Source organism: Amphiprion ocellaris, chromosome 9 (genome assembly GCF_022539595.1).
Source record: "Amphiprion ocellaris isolate individual 3 ecotype Okinawa chromosome 9, ASM2253959v1, whole genome shotgun sequence".
NCBI classification, from domain to species: Eukaryota; Metazoa; Chordata; class Actinopteri; family Pomacentridae; genus Amphiprion; species Amphiprion ocellaris.
In genome coordinates this window covers 25,065,688-25,077,204 of record NC_072774.1, presented here as the reverse complement: position 1 = coordinate 25,077,204, position 11,517 = coordinate 25,065,688, and the positions used below count along the sequence as shown (strand labels likewise).

The 11,517-nt window shown below is 38.5% G+C and overlaps 1 long non-coding RNA gene across 1 annotated transcript; it reads right to left on the bottom strand.

Moving 5' to 3' along the window:
- Window positions 1-912: 912 nt before the first annotated feature.
- On the bottom strand, window positions 913-8,778 carry LOC129349705 (uncharacterized). Its single transcript, XR_008602818.1, has 3 exons — window positions 8,697-8,778; window positions 8,551-8,620; window positions 913-1,715 (listed from the first exon to the last, which is right to left on the bottom strand). It is a non-coding gene; the product is annotated as an uncharacterized LOC129349705 (long non-coding RNA).
- Between the last annotated feature and the right edge of the window lie 2,739 nt (window positions 8,779-11,517).

Here is an 11,517-nt window from a genome sequence, read left to right as displayed (position 1 = left end):
ATCCATAAGAGAATCTCAAAACTGCACTGCAAATTTAGACATAATTTACAGTTTAGCAGAGACTGGCCTTCTGGACTTTTTCGAGAGACAAAAATATGGAGCACTAAATAAATGAAAACCTTTGAGCTGGAAATAGTTCACAGAATTGCTCAGGTAACAACATGGAAAAATAACTCATGTTTTAGTTTTCATGACTAAAAACAGATATTGTTTGAGATATAAAGTTTATGAAAACTTGTTTATTTCTAATAGTAAAGTGTGTAAAATGACTGTATGGCCTATTCAGTCAGTTTATATTGCTTCATTTATTCTACTTCCCTGCCAGTTTTCTTTAGGACTGAAAAGAAAAAGCCACAGTGGCTTCACAGACTTTATTTCCTTTTTCTTTTTTATTAATTTTTTTTCGATGACAGCTCCCGAGATTGGAAGTTGGTGTGTGGTACAGCGAGCCATGTTGGGAACAGGAACAAATGAGGAGATAATGAAAGAAATGAGCCTGGGGAGAAAATCAAAGTGGAGTCAATGAGCTTGTTCTAATCTGTCCTTAGCTCAGCAGTTCTTGGCGTGTGGATTTGACTTGATTCAACATGAGGATAAATGTCAAAATGCAGCCACTTTTACTGTAATAAGCAAAAACACACACACAGAGGTGCAAACAGAAACACATTTCGTGCAGGTTAGCTGAATGCTGATTGTAACTATTTTACAGAGAAAACCCTCCTGAATACTGGCGGTGCTTTATGAATTCCATCTTAAAATTTATCATAACAATATAATATCATTGTAAGTATTTGCTGTGAGCTCTACACAATATATTGCATTGCATAAGACTCAGTGAGTGGACCGTGTACGCAGCTGTATCTCATTGTAATGTATCTTGTATGACACCAGACCAAAGTGAGATCTCAATCATTCACACACAACAGTTTTATTGTTATTGTTGCTGACATCAACGTGTTGACACATTGTCAGCAGCAAAAGAAAGTGAGCGCTTTGGCAGCTTGGTTGCATGTGGGAAAAAAAAAAAAACAAAACCTACTGGATGTGGAGTCGGCTCAGCACAAGGAACTGGCCAATTATTTTTGAAATGGCAAGGGAGTTTTTGAAATGTGAGAATGCTTCCCGGGATATATAACGCAGACAGCGAATAAATGACAAGCACATAAACAAGACGTGAAGTGATGACTTTTTCCCCCTTTCTTCTCCCTTCACACACACACACACACACACACACACACACACACACAGAGTGGATAGAAAACCATTTCTGATATCAAAATTATTGACTCAAAAGCTCTGACCGCTTAGTAAAAGCATTCGGCGTGTGTGTGTTTAGGCTCCGGTGTGTTTGTTTGCGTGCGCACACAAATTCCATTCACTTGAAGCAGCGATTCAAAGGTTGGCTTGTGTATCATAAACCTGTGCTGTTTGACATTTGATTAAATAGCATTACTGCCAATCAGCGGAGCGAGATGCTGAGCGTCAGGTCACACAGGTTGTGGATTTTTTCCCTTACTGTTGACAGGCTGCACGTTATAAGCCCAAATAAAAATGTTTACAGTCCTGTGTCTGCAGCTTATGTCCATAATCAACTCGTTGTACAGGATACGTTGTGTCATGACCAACACATTCTCCTTTATACGAGTCTTCTCAAAGGGTTACACTCCAAAACTTGCCAAAGATATAAAATGTCGCTCATATATCTGGAGCCATTTCTGAAAAAGAGAAAAAAACACAAATACAACTTACTATTCGACTTAAGACTCACTGTCTAAACCCTTTTACCCTTTACATTTAAACAGTTTCTCCCTTTTTCTGCTGTTAAAATCATCCGTTTCCACCATTTCACTGACTTTGTGATATTTGCATTGGATGAAATATTTAAACCTACAAACCTCCAAGACATGTTTGAATAGATTTTAAAATTGTTCATTTAACACATACAAAAGAAGATACAGTGAAATATCTCCATATACACACATACTTTTATGCATATGAGTTCCAAACCTTCCATCCAATAATTTCAGGAATTATAAATGCATCATGTAAATGATGTAATTATAAAACACATTGTTGATATGCAAGACCAAAAAAGAAATTAGGACGCGACAGAAAACAGTTGGTCAGAATTGATTCTGCACCCCAGAAGAATAAAAGTGCAATCTAACTTAGTGAAGACACTGTCAGAACATATGGAGTGGAAGCAAAACAATCCTGTTAAAGTGGTTTCTTTCAGTATTTGACAAGCCAAGCATCAGTATACACACTTTTCCGTTCTCAAATGACTCTTCATTTAATATTTAACCTAAATTCTTGGCCAGCTGTTGCAGATATACATGATCCCTCCGTCCTGTTAACTATCGATGGTTTGATCAGAACCTAAGAGTCGAGTATCAAACCAGAGAAAAAAGAAAACATCAGTATTTATTTGTTTTCAGGTCAAGCTTCATCTATAATAAGAGGTTGACCCCTGACCCATCTGTCCATTAATCAATGTAAGATGAATAAATAAGTGGGAAATGTGGCAGCTGGCCGTCCAACAAGCCGTCTGCAACTGTCCAAACCACTTCACCGTCATTTGCAAAGGGGAGGCCTATAGATCAGCCAAATGGAGTCTGAAACCTAAAGAGTGACCAGGGGATTGGAGACGAGAAGGGAGGATGATAGCACGGCAATCTGCTACTGGTGCGGGGGGTCTCACTGAGAGGAAATACATGGAGTGGGATGGAGGAGATACAGGGGGTGCTGGAATAGTTCAGAGGGGAGATGAAGGGAGGGTGGGAGGCTGGAATGGGAGAGGAGAGGATGTGTAACAAGTAATCAGACAGAGACACTCGGTAATCTGTTGCTGTGGGTGGTCTGAGAAGACCAACAGGCAGACATGGTGACAGAAAGGACTGGAGGGAAGAGGCATGAGGAGGGGGAGGTTCTGATCTCCAAGGTGAGGAATTTCTAAAGGGGAGAGCACGTTTAGATGGAGAAAGGGTGAAGATATTTGACTTTGAACTGTACTTTGACTTGATCGCTCGCCAGGATCTTGTAAAAGAATTTATTGTAGATAAAGTCAGACTTGATTTGAAAAGAAAACCCACACATGTACCATTAAGACAGATTTTATTTGCCACTTACATTATGCTGAATGGAATCCCAGACAGCGAGCAGAGGGCTGGAGTGTACAGAGAGGGAGCGAGGGAGCACTCTTCTCCTTCCATTATTGATTATGATCCGATCCCACCAGAGGCACCAGATGTCAACCAGACAGTTTAAGTTTCCACTGGCCTGTTTAAAGCTGCCAAAACTAATCTCCTCTCTAATTTTCTCTGTAAAGCCCCCCTTTCCCTTTGCTACAAAATCTCAAATGTTATTTCTGTAATAAACATTTAGTTTGCTAGCAAATTAGCATTGAACTCCCACACACTTGCAAGAGACATATTTGAAAGAATTGATAAAATCAAAGCTAAGGAATCCTGACTTGTAGTCCTCGTATGTCTAAAAGCATCTGTATTAGACTTTACCTACCCCAACTCTATATCTCAGCTTGCAAGGATTTCCCTTTAAAATTCATAATTTGCAACTTAAAAGTAAAGAGTTAATTTTTTTGAATCACAAGACAGCTTAGCACTGTTTTCATAGGTTGCTCAGTTCTCCTTATGATGTATAAACCCAGTCTAAAAGGATAATTCCTGTTTATTTCAGCTATACTGGGACTCCTGACTAACTTTTCATATTCCACCTCCATAGCAAAGACTCAGGTAAACAAAACAGGGTGAAAACTACATGTTGAATAGCACAAGCTTCCTGCACATTTAATTTTTACAATAATCAAATTAAACATTTGGCTGCAAGTCTGACTGAAGTTAAACACAGAAATTAGAGGCTTGGAACAGTCATTCTTACAACTGCATTAGCAAACTCCATCTTAGTTTGCTTACCAGCTCATCTCCAGCATAAACATCCATGTGCACCACTGTGTTTGGACATGCGATGCTATTTTTTGGAGATGAAATGGTAGATTTTCCCATAAACTATTTAAATAATTTCAGTTAAATCATGATTTATGTTTTTGAGCTAGAATACACAAATGATGAGTTAAATCAAATGGAAGTTGGACAACAGAATCTTCCTGAAAACTGAAAATCTCTGTAAACTGATGGTGTTCCTTTGCTCACTTTGTTTACTGCTGACTGAGAAGGAAAACTTTTACGTCAAAAGGTGAGACATGGACAATCACCATGTGTTCATGGATAAAAACAGATGTGTATTTACAACAAATGAATTTACAGCTTCTGATAGACATCCAGAGATGGTTCTTCACCTTCCGAAATGAACCGAAAGAAAAAGACCAACCAGGTTGAACCTCAGGTTTCCGTATTGTAAGAAAGAGCTTTTCCAAGAAGTAATAAGTAAATTATGTGCCTCATTGCCGCTACCTCTTTAACATCAACTCAAACTATGCTAAAGTGTGTGCAGATGAATTTACAAAGTGACTTAACCTCAGCTAGCAGGTTGCCCCTCGGAGATCCCCAATGCATTTAGCAACGAATGGCTTCACCTACATTTGCAATGATTGCACACTGTGTTGTTCACCTCCTTGTTTGTGTCTTATTGAATCTCTACAGCAGAGGTGGAGAGAGCACAGTTAGCACCACCTATAAAGTCAAAATAGATAAATATGTCAGGTTGAATTGAGCCAGTCACACTTTAATAAGTAAAAATGGTGGATTTCCCCTTTACTGTCTCCCCATGTTGTTCTATCTGTCTGCCTCCCAGGTGTTTATTTATTACTGCTGATGAACAAACTGATGAAGAGCCACAGTGACACACTGCTTGTCATAAACAGAACAAAGAAGCAACAAGAGAAAATATGTTTGTGTTTTTTGTGTTTTGTTCTTGTGTGTGTGTGTGTGTGTGTGTGTGTGTGTGTGTGTGTGTGTGTGTGTGTGTGTGTGTGTGTGTCATCCCTGCTGTATTTGTCAGGTATCTGTGGGACACGTCAGAGTGTCCCAGTGAACTGATCCTGAACAAATGAAATAGTAACGCTCTGGATGGGAAAGAGGAGCAGGCACATAATTCCATTTGAAGAGAAAATCAATTCAACACCAAAACACGAGTCCTCCTTCCACCGCACTGTCTCCACTTTGGGTTCGTATGAAGTCATTGTCTCAGGGCTTGTATTGTTATCGCAGTAGTTCTAGTAGTTCTTGTAGTTACTTTACTATTTTTCAAGAAGGAGCAGATGGAACAGCCAATAGAGGGCAGTAGAGTGTCCCCCCTCCCTTGTCAAAGGCAAAAGAACATCTTTTTTTAAAGTAAAAAATGAAAATCACAGTTAAGTCTACATTATTTTTATTTGTTGATATCAAACACATGTAATACAATACAATGTTTATTAGAAAATGCACTGTGCTACGTAAGTTTGGGTAATCAGTTTCCTCCAATCTGGAGTAAAAATGACAATTATTTTGTCATCTCAACCAGAATTACTTAGCAGTAACGCCTGTCACTACTGACAATGATGGACCCAAATATTTCAACCTCCTAATTCAATAATGTAATTTCCTTTCTTTCTAATTGTATTTCATTATTTCATTTTCATGTGCAACATTTTGATCAAGTGCAAAATTTCACTTTCAGGAACAACAATGTTAATATAATATGCAATATTTCATTATCATGTGTGATATTACTTATTAACTCAGTATAATTGCCAGTATTACATTATACTGTTCTATTCCAATCTTATTTTAGCTGACTTATTTTATTTCAGTAATTTATTGTACTGCTATCTTATTGCTTTTACTAGTTTTACTACTTTTAAGGCACTGCATTTCTTACGTTATGTCATTTACTTTTGTAAGAACAGTATCTGGCACAAGAATTTCCTTCAGGATTAAGAACCTTTTTTCGTGTCTTTTCTTATCTCATCTGAAAATGTGTATCCCAAAATCCATCGAAGACGGCATCAGTGAAAAAACAAGCAAAAAAGCTGAATTCATAAAACAAAGGGTAAAGGTTAATAGCAGAAAACCTAGCTAGAAGCAGCATTCTTTCTTTTTAAAACAGTGGGAGAAGACACAACATGTACTTTTAAAGACATGGAATATTTATTTAAGCAAGTTAAAAGTACCTATTGCGCATTTGAGCTACAGTAGTACAGGAGGAATCCAGCACTGCCCATCCTTCCACCAGCGTATATGTTTAAGTTCAGCTGCTTGATATTCTTTATGTTAAACAGTTCAGCTCCTTACCACTACGAACACCTGTTTTTAAACCTTGCAGAAAAGAAAACTGTAGTTAAAGCGGCTGCTACTTCCGTGCAATGAGATTAAACACCAACAAATGCATACAGTGACTGAAGTTCCACACCTGCAAAAAAACAGCCACCCACTAAACTATAAATAGTAAATGAAATCAGGTGGAAAGGGTTCACATTGTGTGTATTTCACCACTGATTTCCTTCACTTTCAATCAACAGTAAGTTCTTGTTTCACTTCAAGTTTATTTATTTTAGTTATTTTATTCTGAGGAAAGTAAATGCAGTCTGTACCCTTTTTGGACAGTGACATATTTCCTTGTGTTTGGTTTTAGCACTCCAGCAAATTAATTTGAATTTAATCGATGTCTGTGACTGAAGTGCTGACTGGTCCACACCCATGTTACAGCTCATTTCCCAAGTTTTGGTTAGAAAAGTAGGACAATTATCAGGCTGAAATGCCTTTGCTTCATTATGCTTTCAGCTGAAAGTGAAAACTTTAACCTCATCCCATTATTTCATGCCAAATCTGATGTGTCAGATCTCCCAAAATATAAACGGACTGTTTTTTAAATCTGCAAAAAGCACTCTAATACAACCACATAATCAAAGAAGAGAGGAGGATTATTTTTGAACCCGGTCTTCTCTGTTCTATCACTCTATTGATTTCCTGACAGAGGAATGAGACGGAAACATGCGACCTATTAAACACCAGTGTCTGGTCTCTTAAAGGTTAACTAATCAACAGTAATGGAAAAGAGTCAGACACTTTTACCTCAACATGGACACGTTTGCATCATGCTAAACTTTCCATGCAATTATATTAAATTCTTCATGTATGTGTGCGTGCGTGTGTGTGTGTGTGGATTCATATTCCCACTAAAATATGAAAAAATCAGGCTTTTCAAAACCACATGTAGGTTAATGAACGTGAAGAAAGCCACATGCATGTGTGCTGTGTTTATATGGCTGTAAATGGAAGTACAAGCATGTGTGTTGCATCAGATGTTTAAGTGGTATTAAATCACATTTAGTTTTGCATGGTGCAGATGTGATGTCCGCGGCCGTGTTTAAATGTCGCAGCACTGATAAGGTGTGACTGGGCCCAGTCAACTGTTAAGCTTTTGATGTAGCGAGTGTTTAGTTCTGCGTTAATGGGCTGCTGCACAGGAGAATGTTACCGTCACATCAGTCAGTGCAGCTCATGTTGGACATGCAGGAGAATTTTATTTTTTTCATTTACTGTTTATGTCATATTTATCCATACATTTATTTGTTATAAGATGCCTGAATCCCTTTGTGATGATTATCATTGGTACTAACAGAAAGGAATACACATTTTCTTGACAGAACATATTAAATGTTTTAAGAACATTTCATTTTCACCGTTTCTTAATGTAATCCTGTGCAATTAATCACATCTTCCCTCATTTCAGGGACATTAATGCTGACTTTATGTTTCTGTCTGTGTTTCTACAGCAGCTTTCTGAAAAACAACCACATCATGCATTGGCCACTTTTATTTCCTGATTTTAGCAGCTCAGGTGCAATATTCCAAGAAACCAGGAGGTGGCAGCTCTTATACTGTTTCCACAAGCTCCTGATCCTCTACTGAGCAGATTTACATTATCAGCAGCATCACATTATTCTAACTAATGTAACACAATTAAATGAAAAAATTTGATTTATTACAATTTTAACTGGGTGATAAATAAATCAATCAACATAAAGGCTATATTATTTGAGTTTTGAATGTGATATGTTTTAGTTTTGTTGTTTTAAACTGAGCTTAAATGTCATTAATTTGACTATTTTCAGTTTTCAAGAAAAAAAAAAACAAGGAAACATTTGTGTCATTTCTGCTCAAACCATCTTCTTGCACCATTTTCTAAGTGACTCCCGTGACTTTGAAACCTCGGCACAAGCTCCACCATCATCATATTCTGAAATGTTCTGCAATGACAGACTCGCGGACACATAAAAGAACAATCAGTCGGTAGCAGAACCACTTTTGATTACATTATAGAAACTGAGAACCTTCCCAGGGGGTGTTTTGTGTCCATTTAGTTGCCTTTATTTCTCTGTGAGAGGTCACGCACCCAAACGGCCAGTTTACATTTCCTCTGTCACAAAAGCAATGCACTGCAATTTCCCTGCACGAAATACCCCCTCTGGTCACTACCACCACAATGACCTTTTCTTTCTGTCTTTCCTTCTCCCTCCCTCAGTTCTCTCTTTCTCCCTGATGTGATTTAAACACTGACAATCCATCTTCAAATAAATATACACACACTTACATGTTGTATTTTTCCTTTTTCTTTACCCCTCCAATCCCCTTTATCCATACAGGAATGGAGGACAATCCTCCTGAAAGAAACATAGAGGGGTTAGAAACAGAAGTGTGTGCATCCAGAAAGCAAAGCAGGAGGAATTCATCTCTGACCTGCAGCAGCGGCAGCAGCGTGGCTGGGCAACAGGAGCTATTCCCCCCTGACTTCACCCTCTCCTTTCCACACTTCTCCTCTACTCCCACCTTTTCAACCCTTTTCCTCTGTCTTCCCCTGAGTGCCTCCTTGCCTTTCTATAACCCTCCACCCTCCCCTGCTCTTCTTTTTTTTTCCACTCCCATCTTCTTTTCCTCTCCCTCCTCTGAAACCGTCTCCCTTTCTCTCTGCTCTGCTCCTCTGCTGCATTCTTGTCTTTTCTTTAGTTTTTTCGCCATGTTTGCTTTTCCCTCTTCTGCGTCTGGTGGCCATTTCTTTCATTTCCCCGTCTCCTTATCTGGCCTTTCTTACTTCGCTCCTTCCCTCCATCATTTGCCCCACCCTGCTCGTCCACCTACAGCCACCACACATACACAAACCCAGAGCAGCGTTGCCTCTCTTAGCCTCTCTCAGACTTACACGGGGTCTTTCCGGCCCACTGACTCTCCTGTTCCAATGTAACAATGCTCAGCGTGATTTGATGATGGCCTCAGCTCACCAGCATGTGTGTGCTCTGTGTGTGTGTGCACATCCAAACCCTGTAGAACTGTATGATACTGATGTGAGTTATTATAAAGCAAATCACTTAATTGGAATTAAAAAAAAGCTTAAGTTTGAGTGCAATTTAGCATTACTTTAAAACCATTTTTGCTCTTTAGCTTTCATATGTTTGATAATTTTGCCTGTTTTTTTTCCAAATCAGCTCCACCAAACTAAGTTGCAACTCAAAGACAGAAAGTTAACTTTGTGTGTTTGTGTGTGTTTGCAGGTGTCCACTGGCCTCTATGCAAGTGCAGGCATTAAAACACATCAGGCGGCGGGGGGATATTGACTAGGCTGTATCTCCCTCACACTCGTGTTTGGTCGGCAAGCAATCTACCAACCGTCAATCAAGGGGAGGTGACCCAAGCTGGGAACCATCACACCGCCTGACTTCTGGTGTCAGTGCTGAGGGGGATCTGTTTCAGCGTGACACGCCATCAGCGGCAAATCTAAAGAGGGCCTCCACTGTCAAGGCAAGGAAACACACAAGGACAGGATACACATATTCATGAATGAGCACACATGCATGTTTTATCTCAGCACAATAGAATATTCACAGAAGTCAAATTATTTTTCCTTGTGAAGCAGAGCTTTATAGTGCATTTATTCTATTCTTTGTTTTATTTTCCTTTAATGATTTAAACAAAACATAAACATTTCAATACCATCACAACAATCGCATGAGTTTAATCCATAAAGTAGATTAAAAATCAAATGTCTATTTCCCTCTTTACCTGCGTTCTGTGATCGGTTTGAGCGAGAAGATAATAAAACATCGATGCCCTCTGGGGCATATGATCATTTGAAATCGACTGATAGAAAATTACTTTTGCAGCAGTAATAAAGCACCACACTTTGCCTAACCTTTGAACTCTTGCCACCATCGCCCCCGGCTCTTTGGCAGTGGTGGATTGTAAAGTTCAACATGACATTCAGACACATTTAAGATCTTTCACGCTTTGAATACAATTAAAAAGGCTTTTCCACAAGAGTGACCGATTAAAACCCCATGGGAGGAAATGCAGGCGTGAAGGAAAAATTAAATAAATGCTATTGTTTTCAATATTTATTTAACATTATTTCACTTGGTTTCAGCAAGTAGAAGTCTAATTCTGATTTCTTTTTTATAAGAACATCATACCCAAAACAGGCTGCAGCTCAATTTAACAGGTTGCAGAGATGCATAATTTGAGATTAAGAGTGTGTTACAGGATTATAAAATCACAAAATATCAATGTCAGTGATCATACAGACCGATATGATTCAATAAAAACGCTTAAATCTGACTTGGTCTGCCTAAGCCATGTAAATTTGCTTTGAGTTAACTTAAGATGCTTTTTAGATTCATGGAATTTCGCACCCAATTCCAAGAAAAATGGGAATTCTAGACTTCAACGCCCTTTTGTCCGACTTATTCTGAACTATTGGAACAGATAGTTGGAATAAGTCCTGGGAATGAAGACAACAGCTTTCCATACTTATTTTAAAAAGATATAGATCTATGAGTTAAAAGGAAACAGACCAAGAATAGCTTTATAAATAAGAACGTGCCAATGAATGAGTCCATGGATGGGCATTGCAAGCCGTCCAACTTGAATCATGAAGGTTCATAATATACCTTTGAGCTCCATGGTGTTCAATGCATGTCAACAATTTGACAGCAAATGTTAAATATTAGAGACACTTTCTTTTTCCAGTATGTGTGACTTGGTAAGTCTATTAAACCACTCAGTTTTGCAGAGGGAACATTTTTGTGTCTACAGACTCTTTCCAGGGTTATGAGTTATAAACTGCCTTTAACTCGGCCTCGTATATATTCTTCAGACACACTCCTCTGTCAGGCCCAAACTCATCCGGATACTTAAACACTGCTCCTAAATTACCTAATGACATGTCTTGTTAGCATAAAGTATTACTTAAGCAAAGCATATTGATCCTAATTTAAATGTACAACTATATGCATATTGATTATCTGAAAACCATTAACACAATGACTGAACAAACAGAGGCATATCTTATTGTTAATTATTTCAGATAGTAGGATGGGACGGTCAGTAAAGTGGTTCGACTAATAATTATGCCAAGGGGAAGAAAAAAGAGGAGATAAATGTATATTGTTTATGATGCATGAAGCAGTGTGATCTTGGAGAGTCCTTGTGGGTGATTTGTCATTTGTGGCTCGTGCATACAATACAATCTACAGAGAAGGAGAGAGAGCAGCTACATTCCTAACACACA